This window comes from Solanum stenotomum, chromosome 5, assembly GCF_019186545.1.
Source record: "Solanum stenotomum isolate F172 chromosome 5, ASM1918654v1, whole genome shotgun sequence".
Taxonomy (NCBI): Eukaryota; Viridiplantae; Streptophyta; class Magnoliopsida; order Solanales; family Solanaceae; genus Solanum; species Solanum stenotomum.
Window position 1 is genome coordinate 48,229,304 of NC_064286.1, and position 15,935 is coordinate 48,245,238.

Genomic DNA, 15,935 nt, shown 5'->3' on the forward strand with positions numbered 1-15,935 from the left:
AGTACATCGCGTCTTGGTTTCTGATACATCGTTCAATGCCCCAATACATCGCGTCTCGGTTTCGGATACACCACTCAACGTCTCAATACATCGTGTACATCCTGATACATCGCGCAAAGTGATGTATCCAACCCCAATACATCGCGTAAAGTGTTGTATCTGATCGATACATCGCGTAAAGTGATGTATCCGAGAATAAAAAAGAGTAGGAATTCTTGTAATTTTTCCAATTGGTGAAATTTTTTAGAAAATAAAGTAAAATAGGTTGTGTATTTAAGTAATTTTTTCATATAAAACAACCAGATCTTTTATAAAAGAGAGAGAAACTTGTTGAAACATTTTACATCGAGTGGTACTTGGTACTCAAATCCAATTACACATTTATTATTGGCCCATAAACAGGAAACCCAAAACTAAATGCATCTGGGCCTTCATACATTCGACCCAAACAAAGCCTTAACAACTACAACAAAATCATGCTTGTATCCTTATTCTGCATGGAAATGTTTTGGTGGAATAATCTTTGTGTACACATAAAAGGCTACACAACTAATAGTAGGCCCAATCCAAAAGATCCAATGTCCATCCCAAAGGTGACCTCCTCTAACAATCGCGGGCCCCAAACACCTTGCCAGGTTCATCCCTACCCCGGCGTAGCCCCTTTTCGTGGTGACCGTGGTTGAGATAAACACTAGACCAACAATGGACAATGCAAGACAGTGACAAGGCCAAGAGCCTTGGCTTGTCGATGATCATAAGCCATCCAAATTGAAGAAAAGAGTATAACAAATGTACAAACGATCTCAAGCCACAAGGCATGGGCCGTCTCTAGGCCCAAAGTAACAGGCCCATTTGGGCCCGGTGCAATTACTGTGATAGTGCAACCACCAAGTGAGAAAGTGTCTTCAATTGTTGAATTAACCACTGCTTTGAGAGCTAGTGCACCTAAAACAGCACCAAGACATTGAGCCACAATGTAAATTATGGCTCTTGACATAGATATAATTCCGACTAGCGCGGCTGAGAAGGAGATAACCGGGTTGAGATGGCCTCCGGACACTGGAACAACCGTCAGGAGTAGAATTGTGAGCACAATTGCTATGAGAATTGACATGATCAAATTTGACATTTTCGTGTCACTTTCCGAAGTAGAGATACCGCTGAGCCTAGGAGTTCTCCCATCGCTCGCCATACCTATATTAAAAAAAGTTTAACTTTTAGGCACTGACAAATATGGTCAATTAATTAGTGATTCAAATCAAAATATATTACTAACATCCAAAGAAAAGAAGTCAGGAACGCCTGGTCTTTGAGAGAGTGAGAGAAAATTTTGCTTCTTTCCGTCATCATCAGCAGTAGTCCTAATTATAGGGAGTGAGATAATAAATATTGGTTGAGTGACCATCTGAGAAATCAAACTTGACAAAATTAAAGGAAAGATGATAATAAATGAAACAAGAAATTAATTTCACACATACTTTTTTGGTGTGGAAGAGTAAGGTTGAACTTTATTAGTACCACCAGAAAGCTGGCTTTCTTCATCACCGTAAAAAACATTATTGTTGGAACCCATTTTTTAGGAGAAAAATAAGATATTTACGAGTATTTATCTTAAGCTTTTAATGCATTTTCCCTGAAATATTGTGCATGGATATGGGGTTATAAATATTACTTTCCAACTACCACTGCCTAACCTATCGTTTTGTTGTTACTAAAATACAAGAAAAGAAAGAAAGTTACGTCTACGTATATATATCAAGCAAAGGAGACAAATTTTATGGGAAGAGTCAATTCATTTTGTTAAATATGCACTATTGACACTCAAACTGTCAATACTCTTAAAAAGTGAAAATAAGAAGTTCGTAAAAGAGGTCATTCCTTTCCTTGGTAACTTCAAGCTTATATATAGGCAGATACTTAACAAACTAGTTCCACTAAAATAGGGTAATAGGATCCTTGTAGAGTATTAGTGTGTAGTTAAGAATTAGCTAATAGAACGAGGGGTCATTTGGCCATTTTCTCAAAAATATGTGAAATTTACATCATTGTTATAAAGCTTAAGAACAAAAGAACAATATAAAGATGAAGACAAGAAAAATATAAGATAAGAGGAACAATATAAGATAATTTCTTTCTTTCAAGTGTTTACCAAATCTTCAAGTGTATACAATATGAACCCTTATACCTCTATTTATAGTGTAACATAGAGGCATACAAAAGATTGGTCATAAACATGACATTAATCATGAATATAATGGAGGAGGTTATGGAGATGTAGTGTTACAAGAATAATGTTTATTAAGGTGGAGGTTATGGAGGTTATGGTTATCTTCATAATAGAGAAAAATTATCCAGATAATGGGTAAGAGTAATTTCTTGATGTAGTGGACATCCACACTATTATATTTTATAACACTCCCCCTTGGATATCCATAGATAATATGTCTCGTTAAAACCTTACTAGGAAAAAACCCTGTGGGAAAAAAATCCTAGTGAAGGAAAAAGAGTACACAAATTTTTTAATACACTTTGAATGTTGCCTCGTTAAAAACCTTATCAGGAAAACCCAGTTAGGATAAAATCATGGTTAAGAGAAAGAGTACAACGCGTATTTTTCTCCTGATAAAAACTTTACTTGATATCTCAGAGACGATGCATTCCAATATAATATTACAACTTCTCAAATATTGATGCTGACAATCCTTAGTGAATAAGTTTACAAGATTATCACTTGAATGAGTCTTTGAACGTCTATCTCACCATTTTGTTGAAGATCATGTATGAAAAAGACTTTTGGTGAAATATACTTTGTCTGATCTCCTTTGATTGTATCCTCCCTTCAATTGAGCTATATATCATTTTCATATATGATGGCTGGAATATCTTTTTAAAAAGAAAATCACATATTTTCTGAATATGATAGATCATGATACCAACCAAATACACTCTCGACTTACTTCATAGATTAATATTATTTCTCCATGATTTGAAGAAGTGGTTACTAATGTGATTCTTTGAATTTCCAAGATACTGTTGTGTCTCCATATGTAAATAAATAGTCCATTTGTGATTGAGCTTTATGCAAATCAAATAAATATTCTGCATCTACATAATCAAATTATTTCTGACTCGGGGATTGATCATTTCCATTTTATTGAAGCTTGTCTTTTCTTCTGAAAGAAAATCACATATCTTCTATGTGTTAAGTCACTTGCTTTGTTAGTTTCTTGTCATAACTTGAATAATAATATGACAATCATTTCACATGACTTTCGTTATGTATATCAAATAATCTTCTAACATTTTCATAACCAGGAATCTATAAGTTCACCAATTGCACTAATACATGACATTTTAAATCATTTCCATGAGATAAAAAAGATTCTTTCTATGTGTTAAGCAGTCTCAAAACCATTGGGTACTCAATGGAATTGCTTAAAGACCTTTCAAATCCTTTAAGGATTTTCATATCATGCAATGGAAGAATTTGTTATTAGCAGATATATTTGTACTTATTTGATAAAAAATATATTCTTCCTCATTCAATAGATGTAAAATTTGTGAAGCTTTATTTTTTTCACAATCTTCATATTATTAAAACAAATAATAATATTACGATTAAACAACAGAGTAAATATAAAATTAATCAAAAATATTTAATTTAAATGATCGCGCGAAGTGCGGCCAAGTTCTCTAATTTAAAACAAAAAAGTAAAATTTAAATGGGTCTACTATAGAATTCCTAGAAATCCAACTTGAAAAATTATGTTAAAAATGGAAAATAAAAAGTGAAATAAATTTAATTGAGAGCTATCCTTCGTCTGTCCCATTTTATGTGACCTCTTTTTATTTCTCGAGAATCAAATAGTTTAAATTTGACCATAAATTTGCGAATGATATCTTCAATTTTTTAAAAAAAATTGGAGAAATTAGATAAATAGTAATCTTAGTTTCTAAGAAATGTTATATCATCATTTACATATCCAACTTTTTTATATATAAAAGAGTTAAAAAAGAAAAAATAAGTGATTTAAGAAAATTATATAAATAACATTAATGATGAGATAAAGAGTAAGAAAAAACGTCAAATAAATTAGTAGTATTGATGATGATAAAAGTTAAATAAATCATTTTTTCTATTATTTAAATTTTTAACATAAAATTTCCAATCTTTTAAAATTAAAAATAAATGTTAAAAATTAAAAAAAAAAATCGAGGCAATAATTATTTTAAAGAAAAATATAATCAAAATTGTCAAAAAAACACGTGTACAGAAAGCAGTACACATTCCAATGTGTAGAAAAAGTAAAAGTAGATGAAGTTACTTTAATTTATCTTTTTGGTGGGCCTCAATGTACAATTTCTAAAGTTTTTAGTCCAACTCTTTAGTGCAATGTTGGTCCTCCAAACTCTCATTTCTAAATAGGAGTAAAGAGTCAAGTACACATTTCTTAGTTTATTGTACAAATTGTATTGCTTTGTTAGTCCTATTAACTCCCACTTTTATATAGGTTGTACAAATTGTATTGCTTTGTTAGTCCTATTAACTCCCACTTCTATATAAGAGTAATATAGGAGTAATACAAGCGGCTTGACAAGCACCTCTCGGGTGTGTTGCCAGCTTACCGACCAAGGGTTATTTTGGTATTTCACAAATTTTTATCCTTTTAACTTTTTTGTACTTCAACTTTACATGGATGTAGCGTTTCTTTTTTGGACAAAAAAGTCATATTATTTTCAATTATTTACAGTCTATCTTTTGAATGCTTGTAGACAATTTTACTGAATATGTGGGCCCAATTGCATTGTACTCCATACACGTGTGATTGCTTCCTATTTGAGACTATCTCTTTTGACTTGTGGGGCCAAATTTACACTTACTGTAGTTATATTGCTAATTATAATAGCTAATTAAATATTGCATTAATAACCTGTTCCTGGAAATTAATTTTTTTTTTTGGAAACATTCGGTTAATTAGGATACAGCGATAATTAATAATTTAAAAAGTTAAAAGGCATGTAAAAATTTAGTTGACTATCAAAATTCTATACGTGCTACATAAATGGAATAAAGAGAGTAGCATAGTAGTATTATAACTTACATAAATGGAATAGAGAGAGTAACATAGTAGTATTATTTAAAACTTACGTAAAATAAGTAATATAAATTACAATAGTTAATGACTTAAAATATCTAAGTATCCTATTAAAATTCAACTGACTTTCCAAATTCTATTTATGTCATATAAATTGAAAAAAAAAATATTGTCTCCGTTGACTTTTAATTGTCATAGTTTAATTTTTTAGAGTCAAACGATAATAACTTTGACAAATATTTTACGATGTATTTTTTATCATATTGATATGCCAAAAAATAGAATTTATAGTACTTTTCATATAGTTCTTGAGTATCTATTTTTTTTAAATATTGAATTAATGTAATCTAATTTAACTTTAAAAATTAATCAAATTGATTTTTGAAAAATATAACATGACAAAAAAAATCAACAGAAAAAGTAACATATATTAAGTCTGTGCTAACACGGATCCTGTATCTAGTATATATAAAAAAAAAATTTTAAAAAAAAGGAAGCAAGACACAAGCAAAAGCAGAAACAAAAAGTATAGCACAGGGGGAAAATGGGGATGACTCCAAAGCCTTAAAAATTATAGGTCAATTGAAGAAGAGTAGGTGTTTGATGAATGGATAGAGAGAAAGACATGTACACAATGCAACCTTTGAAAAGTTGAAGTGATAATAATTTCCCTGCCTGGCTGATCACTTTCAAACGGGAAACCAGAATGACAAAAATACCCCTATTTGGCAATAGTTGAAAAGTGTTCGACAGTTTTCCCTTCTGTATAATATATCTATAAGTACATATACTCTATGAAAAAAATAAAATAGTACAATTTAACTTGCTTTTGGTACAACTTTCTTATTCTATGTTAGTCCTCTCTAACTGTCCCTTCTAAATAAGGGTAATGATACAACCCAAGGAGAAGCTGAAACAGAGCAATAATCAAACATACATGATACGACTCAAATTTGAACTTGGAAAAGAGATTGTTACCTGAACTGTATTTGCTCTTTCAGCGTGTTTGGAAATTTCAACAATGGCAAAGCGTAAAATTTATTAATTTCCTGTAAGTAAATAGACAAAATAAAGAAAGAATCAAAGAAATTAAGAACGTTTGATAGTATTTTCTCTACAATTTCAAGAGCTTCAGAAAGAATAACATAGAATGAAATGGAGAAAGTGGGAATGAGTTAACTATTGGAAAAAAACTGCACTAAGCAGTAACAAGTGGCTTATGAAAGAAGTACCAATTTATGCCTTGAAATTACGAAAATTCCCTTACTTGTCTATTTGTTGAAATTGCACGGTACAACTTTTGCAGCCAACGGTACAACTTTTGCAGCCATGTTGGTCCTTCACAACTCTTGCAGCCAAGGGTACAACTTTTGCAGCCATGTTGGTCCTTCACAACTCTCCCTTCTATATAAGGGTAATATATATATATATATATATATATATTACTTTTTATTTTTTTAGATCTTGAAAATTTCAAGTGAGAAGAGCGGGTGAGACTTATGTTTTTTTGATGAATTTTTTGGTTCCTTTCCCATGTTTTACTATGAAATCACCAACAATTAATCTCATTAATCATTTTCAATGTATTGGAAACATAATTGAAGAATATATTTAATATTTAAGTTAAAAGGTAAAATGTCCAAAAATAAACTAGTTTATAGAGTAAACATGTTTGTTTTTTTCATTCTGGCCAAATTTTAATGGCCAAAAGGATTTTTCCATAATATATTACTCATATATACTTCCTCCATTCAATTTAGGTGATGGCGGCTGAATAGTGGATATAAGATTTAGGAATAAAAAAAAAGATTTTTTTAACAAGTCAAAAGCTGTAGATATTTATATAATTATATATTATCCTATTAAAAATAAAATAAAAATTTAAAATTAAACTATTAGTACTAAATATAAAAAAATATTATTTATTTTGAGACAGATTAGATTAAAAGAAAAATCACCCCACATATATATTTAAAGAACAATATTACGGGTTTTAAATCTACTTTTAAAATATTCTTGCCTATAACAGTTTAATTACGGGTTATAACAGATCACATTTTATTTAAAAATCAATTAAATTTTATTTTATTAAATAAATAGTCTTTTATAATTTTATTTTTATTATTAAATGATATAAATAAATAATCTACCATCATTATCTCTTACACATTTATAGGGATTTTACCTTGATTCTTGTTCCTTTTTTACTGTTACACATCAACCCACACCCCTAATGTCACCATGCTTCTTCTAGTCAGCAACCCACCGCCCCCACGTTCAAAAGGTGAAAATTACTGATTCCTCTTTCACCTCCTCAATCATCTTCCATACAAATCGTTTCTACATCTCACCATCACCTCTTAAATAAGAAAATCTTCATTTTACAATCAAAAAGAAAGGGAAAATTCACAAAACTAAGAATCAAATTTTTAAGATTTTCGATAAAACATGTCGAATAAATCAGAGCATACTCCTAAAAAGAGCCCCGAATTAGTAGAAGCGAGTTCTACTTTTGAAATAGAGGCTCCGACGTTTAACATATTGACTCAAACGCCGCCGCCTAACAAGAATGCAACTCCGGCGAAAAAGGGTAGTACTTCTCAAAAGAAGAAACAAATAATAGGAAAAGGAGAAGAAAAGTGAAGCAAAGAAAAGTGGAAGTCCTCCTAATCAAAAGGGATTAAAGAGGAAGGGGAAAATGGTGGAACCTCCTTCTGATTCGTACTCATATTTTGTAAGCGAGAAAAAAAATCAATAAATGTTGATATGTTTTTTAAATTTTTGTCAAATTTTGTAAGCGAGAAAACGCCATTCTTTACATGTTTTTTTAATTTTTGGATGATATATATTTGTTTTGCTACAGTTTTTTGCAACAATACAATATGCTTTGTTTTATATTGTCAAATTTATTTCTTTTGGTAATTTGTTCCAGTTGGATACCAACTTCTTACAATTTTATTTTTAATTTGTCAAAAGTTTTCAAGTTAGATACCAAGTTTATACAATTTGGATATCAACATTAGCCAGATATTTATTAGACTTTAGTTTTGAAAAACACCTCATAAACATAGTACACCACAATTGTATACGTTGTTACACTTAAGCTTTCCAAATGGATATCAAATGAATTACACATAACTAGTTTTACGTTTTGTTTCTTATAATTTTCCAGCGGGATACCAGTTATATACAAAATGCATACCAATTTGATAGATCATTAACTAGTTTTAGTTTGGATAACTTGGTTTGAAATTTTAAATACATCTTGTTGTTTTTATTTTTGAAATGGAATTATAGTTCGAAACCAAATGGACACCAATTAAAATTACACAAAATATTTTATGTTGGCTTACATTGTATTTAATTGATCTCCAAATTGAAAATATGAATGACATTAAATTGGTATCCAATTTATATAAATTTGGGAAGAATGAAGCTGACAATGTAAAATAGCGACCATTTTATATTGTATTCACCTCAATTACATATTGTTTAAGATTTTTTTTCAAGTCGGACACCAGGTGGACACCAAAAGAATACCAATTGGAAATTACACTAACTAGTATCTATGTCACTTCAATTGCATACTAAATGGATACCAATTGCATACCGGCATTACTTAATCAATTGTTCACTATATATTTGAAAAATAATGAACAATTGATTAAGTGATGCTGATATTTTGGCTTACATTGTATCTACTTGTAACGATCGAGTTTCGTCGTTATAGAAGAACCAACAGGGAAAATTTTGTTGGATTTTTCCCAACCTAGTCCAGATTTGGACGAAATCGGAGTCCTTAAGGTGTAGGGAAATCTGGTAACAATCGGGTGATTCAATTATGATTTTGATTACATGAGTAGTTACATAACTCGTTAAAGAATCTGTACGACTTTACGAAATTGAATTCGGGTGAGTAGAACTCCCAGAATCGATCTTGGCGTAAAAGGTACTTTCTTAGCATCGTTGGTTAGAGCTGTGTTGTGAAATGGGAATTTTGGAATTCTTGAATTAGCTCTCTACCTCGCGTAACCCGCATTGGCTCCGCTTTTTGCCCCTTTGGCGGGGACACTACAGCGGGGTGACAATCGTTATGGCGTGCTCGATGCGAATTAACTTCGTTAATAAACCCCTAAATGACCTCATTATGTATTTTTCGACTTTTAGATCTAAGGAACGAACCCCCGGTGACTCCTACTCGTTTCTCGCCATTCTTGAGGCTAAATGTAAGTTTTTTACTCCCCAAATCCATTTTTGCGATCTGTAGAACGTAATATAATGGGTGAATATTGATGGGGGAGGGTTTTGTTATAGATTTTATGGTGGAAACAACCCTAATTTGGATAATTGGGATCATGGGTTTGATCTAGGATTCATAGAATTGTAAGTAATTTAGGTAATTAATGATTGTTTATTGATTCCCATATTATATTGATTATTTGTAAACCAAGAACAAGCAGAACGAATTGGGAAAGGGAAAGATCAAGTTTCTTAGGGTTTCAAGCTTGTTTCGAGGTAGGTGATGGTTGTAATTCTATGATTGTGTGATGTATGCTTGTTCTTGATTCATTATAATACTTGTATATGTATGAATGTTGCAATGTTGATCACACTTGTTGTAAATGAGATAAATGAATGATGATTGCCATGAAATCATGACTTAATTGTATGATCTTGAAGATATACTTGTGTTTGTGATTGTGGTGTGTTGAATGGATCGGTTGTCACGTTCTAGCATTAAAATGGGATGGGTTGCCACGTTCTGGCATAACATTGGGATCGGGTACCATATTTCGGTATGCTAACTGTTTGGGTTTGGGTTCCATGAGAGGACCAATGATGTGATATAAAATGTGAAACTGATTGTTGTTCGTAAATATTGATAATGTTGTATATGTTGATACATATGCTTGTGATTATATTGTTGTTTTGACTTGTTTATGTTATACTAGTAGGATAGCCACACGATCCTACCAGTACACTGTGATTGTGTACTGACACTGCACTTGCTCTTATTTTTTTTAAGTACTGGGCATTTTCAAGCGGCTACTGACAGACCTCGCTTAGGAGATCAGTGATCGTCACTTCNNTTCAAGCGGCTACTGATAGACCTCGCTTAGGAGATCAGTGATCGTCACTTCGAATTCAAAGGTGAGCCAATTCTTCTGGGCTGTCACTGGATTCTTTTTCGTCTATGTCCACCATTTCCGGACTTAGACATTTGTTTTAGTTAGTTCATTCGTATGAGGTTGTATCCCTTCTTGTTTAGACTTGGTTCATTATTAGATGTTTTGGTACATTGACTTTCAGGTTCTAGGTTATTTTTTTTACATTGTTTAGTTCGTTATTAGACTTTTGTTGGAGTTTATGAGAACTTCCTATTTCTTTCCTTAGTATTTAACTTGTTTCCAAACTTAAATGTCTTAGTTTTTGGTTTAGTTTATTGGTTTGGGTTGGAGTAGTGGTTCTCCCACCGAAGAGTTAGTATGGGTGCCAATCACGACGGTCTGGGTCGTGACAAAGTTGGTATCAAAGCTTAAGTTCGTTGATCTCGATATACCAAAACGAGTCTAGTAAAGTCTCGCGGAATGGTACGGGGACGTCTTTACTTTTCTTCGAGAGGCTATAGGACTTTAGAAAATCTCTTTATTTTCTCTTGTCTCCTTTCCTGCTATGACTTGATTCTAATTGGTATCTGACGATTTAAATATGTATCTAACCTCCTTCACTCTTTTATTCACAGATGGTTAATACTAGATTAAACGGTGTTAGGCCCGTAGTTCCCGTCAATACTTCGGTCGAGAAATCTGCAGCGAGAGGTCACGGTCGAGGCAGGGGTAGAGGAAAAACTAGGGGTAGAGGTCGTGGAATGGTAGCACCTGTTGGAAATTGAGCTCCTGTTGAGAATGCGCATCATGAAGAGATTGAAGAGGAGAATGTTCATGTTGAAGATATTGAAGATGTGGAACAAGAGGAAGAGGTGCAGGCTGGGACTACATGAGTTCCTCCTTTGGATCCAGTGTTAGCTCAACAGATCATGTCATTCTTAAAGGAATTGGTTGGTCCTGGAGTGTTTCCTTCTGCTCAAGCAACTCAAGCTCCAACTAATCCTCATGTTGCTAGCACTGCGCCCAAAGTGGGTTGGACTGGAGGTAATGATGCTTTCTTCCGTCCTTTGTTGGGTTCTGTTATGATTGGTAATAAGCATGAAATGTTGACTAAATTTTTGAAGCTAAAGCCTCGTGTTTCTTGGTTCTGAGAATGAGGATGTTTATGAGTTCATCTTAGATTGCCATGAGAGGCTTCATAAATTGGGAATTATCCATCAGCATGGGGTTGAGTTTGTGTCCTTTCAACTTCAAGCTGAGACTAAGCAGTGGTGGAGAGCTTACATGGAATGCAGATCTTCAACTTTACCTCCACTCACTTGGATCCAGTTTCATTCTCTGTTTCTAGAGAAGTATGTGCCTAGGACTTTGAGGGATCGCAAGAAGGATGAGTACATGGCTTTAGAGCAAGGTGGTATGACTGTGGCTACTTATGAGGCCAAGTTTCATGCTTTGTCTAGATATGTTACTCAATTGGTAACTACTGAGGAAGAGAGAATCCGATTACTTATTAGGGGATTAAATTCTGAGTTGCAAGTATTATCTGTTCATATGACTTCTGCAGGGAGGAGCTTTAATGAGGTAACAGACTATGTTAAAAAAGTAGAGGGGGTGAGGCCAGACGGTCAAGCTAAGGCATGGGCCAAAAGGGCCAACAACCCGGGTAACTTTCAGGGTTCTTATTCCAAGGGGTTCAGAAGGCCAACGCTTGTAGCCAAGCCAATTCAGTCCGTTATGCCCGCCTCTACAGGTAGTTACTCGAAAACTCCATCTCATAATTTTCAGGATAGCCAGGGAGTCGCACCTTCGATGGGCGGCAGATCATCTTTTGGTCGTACTTGTTATAATTGTGGAGAACCTAGGCATATGAGGAGAGATTATCCCTACCCACGTGTGTTAGATTCTGCGCAGCAACAGTCTAGAACAGTGGTACTCGCGGGGAATGGTAATAATGGTAGAGGACGACCACAAGGTGGGCGAGGAGGTAATCAGCGAAGTCGTAGAGGTAGAGGAAATGGTAATGCAGGCAGAGATAATGTGCAACCAGGCACGGAAGTGGTTCGTCAAGATGATAGGGCTCAGTGTTATGCCTTTCCGGGCAAGAATGAGGCATAGGTGTCTGACGCGGTAATCATAGGTACTATTTTTGTCTGTGACCGAATGACTAATGTGTTATTTAATCTGGGTTCTACTTATTCATATGTATCCGTGAGATTTACCTCAGATTTTGATATGATTTGTGATATTCTTGATGTCCCTATTCGTGTTTCCACCCCAATTGGAGAGTTAGTCATAGTTACCCATGTCTATCGTGTTTGTCCTATTTTATTTATGGGATTTCAGAATTGGATTGATTTAGTGATTTTGGATATGATTGACTTTGACATAATCTTAGGCATGACTTGGTTGTCTCCCTATTATGTTGTGCTTAATTATAATTCTAAGTCTGCAACTCTAGAAATTTCGAAAAGAGAAAAATTAGAGTGAGAAAGGGTGTACAAACCTAAGCAAGCTAAGATTATATCCTCCATTCGGGCTAGTAAACTGGTAGAGCAGGGTTGTTTGGCTTATTTGGCTCATATTAGGGATGTTGAGATTGAGACTCCATCCATTGAGTCTATTCATGTGGTGTTTGAATTTAGTGTAGTGTTTCCTAATAATTTGATTGGTATGCCTCCAGATAGAGATATAGATTTTTGCATTGATTTAGAGCCTGGTACGCGTCCCATTTCTATCCCTCCATATCGCATAGCTCGACAGAATTAAGAGAGCTTAAGGCTCAAATCCAAAAACTTCTTAATAAGGGATTTATTCGTCCTAGTGCTTCCCCTTGGGGTGCTCCAGTTTTGTTTGTTAAGAAGAATGATGGTAGTATGAGAATGTGTATAGATTACCGGCAATTGAATAGGGTCACTATTCGAAACAAGTATCCCTTGCCTCGAATAGATGATCTTTCTGACCAATTGCAAGGTGCATCAGTTTTCTCTAAAATTGATCTAAGGTCTAGCTACCATCAATTGAAAATTAGGCCTGAGGATGTGCCCAAGACGACATTTAGAACCCGTTATGGGTACTATGAGTTTTGGTCATGTCTTTTTGTTTGACCAATGCGTATACAACTTTTATGAGTTTAATGAATGGGGTGTTCAAGCCATTTCTTGATTCTTTCATCATAGTCTTTATTGATGATATATTTTGGTCTATTTGAAAGTAAGGAAGAACATGCCAACGATCTTTGTAGTGTTTTGGGTGTTCTTGGAAAGCAAAAGCTATATGCTAAATTTTCTAAATGTGAATTTTGGTTGAAATCGGTTGCATTTTTTGGGCATATAGTTTCGAAAGAAGGGGTAATGGTAGTAGATCCTCAAAAGATTGAGGCGGTTAATAATTGGGTTCGACCAAGTTCTGTGACAAAAGTTAGGAGTTTTGTGGGGCTCGCTAGCTATCATTGTCGATTTGTGAAGAACTTTGCTTCTATTGCCACCCACTTGACTAATTTGACCAAAAATGAGATACCATTTGAATGGACCGAAAAGTGTGATGAGAGCTTTCACAAGATCAAGACTATCTTGACCACCGCGCTCATTATAGCATTACCGATTAAAGGTAAGGATTTTATTGTTTATTGTGATGCTTCACATTCTGGTTTGAATGGTGTGTTAATGTAGGATAAGAATGTTATAGTCTATGTGTCGCGCTAATTGAAGGTGCGTGAGAAAAATTATCCAATGCATGATTTGGAGTTGGCAGTGGTACTATTTGCTCTTAAGATCTGGCGACATTACCTCTATGGTATTAAATGTGAGGTATTTACTGATCATTGTAGTTTGCAGCATGCGTTCACTCAAAATGATCTGAATTTGAGACAACAAAGGTGGATGGAGTTACTTAAAGATTATTATGTGACCATTCAATACCATCTGGTCAAGGCTAATATGGTGGTAGACGCTTTGAGTCGAAAAGCGGTGAGTATGGGTAGTTTAGCTTGCTTAAGTGTAGCCAAGCAACCTTTGGCTAAAGAAATTCAGACCTTAGAGTTTAAGTTCATGCAGTTGGGCATCTCATAAAAAGGTGGGGTGCTACATAGTATTGAGGTAAGGGCCATTCTCATTGAAGAGATCAAGGCCAAACAATTTGAAAATGGGAATTTGGAGGAACTTAGAAAGAAGATTGTGATTGGTAAGGCACAAGAGATCACTCTTGATGCAGATGATGTGCTCAATTTCAAAGGGACAATATGTGTTCCTAGAGTAGATGACTTGATTGAGAAATTATTGGTAGAGTCTCATGGTGCGCCATATTCTATTCATTCGGGGGTGACCAAGATGTATAGAGATCTGAAGCGAATTTATTGGTGGTCGGGCATGAACAAAGACATAGGGGAGTTTGTGGCGAAGTGTCAAAATTGTCAACAAGTGAAGTATGAACATCAAAGGCCGCATGTTTACTTCAAATAATGCCAATTCCAGAATGGAAGTGGGAAAGAATAGCCATGGATTTTGTTGTTGGTCTTCCCAAGACTTTGGGGAAATTTGATTCTATTTGGGTAGTGGTTGATAGATTGACTAAGTCAGCCCATTTTATTCCGGTAAAAATAGATTATAATGCTGAATAATTGGCTAAAGTTTATGTGAAAGAGATAGTGAGGTTGCATGAGGTGCTCTTTTCTATCATTCAGACCGTGGTACTCCATTCACATCCAAGTTTTGGAGAAAATTGCATGATGAATTGGGCAGACAACTCACTTTTAGTACAACCTTCCATCTACAGACAGACGGACAGTCAGAGAGGATTATTAAAGTGTTGGAAGACATGTTAAGGGCATGTGTGATTAACTTTGGAGGACATTGGGATAAGTTCTTACCTTTGTGTGAATTATCCTATAATAATAGTTATCACTCCAGGATTGATATGGCACCACTCGAGGCCCTCTATAAGAGGGGATGTAGATCACCCACAAGATGGTTTGAGGTTGGCGATGTGAAACTTTTGGGGGCTGATTTAGTGAAGGATGATCATCATAAGGGAGGAGAATTCAAGCTAAGCTCCTAGGAACCTAGAGTAGACAAAAAAAGTATGCGGATCCTAAGGTAAGAGACATGGCATTACAATTCGGTGAAAATGTTCTTCTTAAGGTATCACTCATGAAAAGGGTGATGACATTTGGTAAGAAGAGTAAGCTAAGTCCTAGATACATTGGTCCATTTGAATTTCTTAAATGTGTAGGACCGGTAGCATATAAATTGGCTTTACCTCCTAATTTATCAAGTGTTAATCCAGTATTTCATGTCCATGTTGAAGAGGTATCATGGTAACGGGGATTATATCATTAAGTGGGACTCAATTGTGTTAGACAAAGACCTCAATTATGAAAAGGAACCAATTGCAATTCTTGATCATGATGTGCGCAACTTGAAGACCAAAGAGATTAAGTCAGTGAAAGTCCAATAGAAGCATCGCCCAGTTGAGGAGGCTACTTGGGAAACCGAGAAGGACATGCGAGACAAGTATTCCAAATTGTTCGTCAATCCAGGTAGTACTTCATCCTTTCCTTAGCCTATTTTCCTAAGTTTGTTACTCGGGGACGAGTGATGGGTAAGTTGGTATCTATTGTAACAACCGAGTTTCGTCGTTATAGAAAAATCAACGGGGAAAGTTTTGGGTCAGAAAACTTTTTCGTAGTATTTGAATTTTTCCCAACCTAGTCCAGATTTAGACGAAATAGGAGTCC

General features: G+C 34.5%; 1 pseudogene; it reads right to left on the reverse strand.

Annotated features, from left to right (window-relative positions):
* Positions 1-431: 431 nt before the first annotated feature.
* Positions 432-1,573, reverse strand: LOC125864355 (probable aquaporin TIP-type alpha; annotated as a pseudogene).
* Between the last annotated feature and the right edge of the window lie 14,362 nt (positions 1,574-15,935).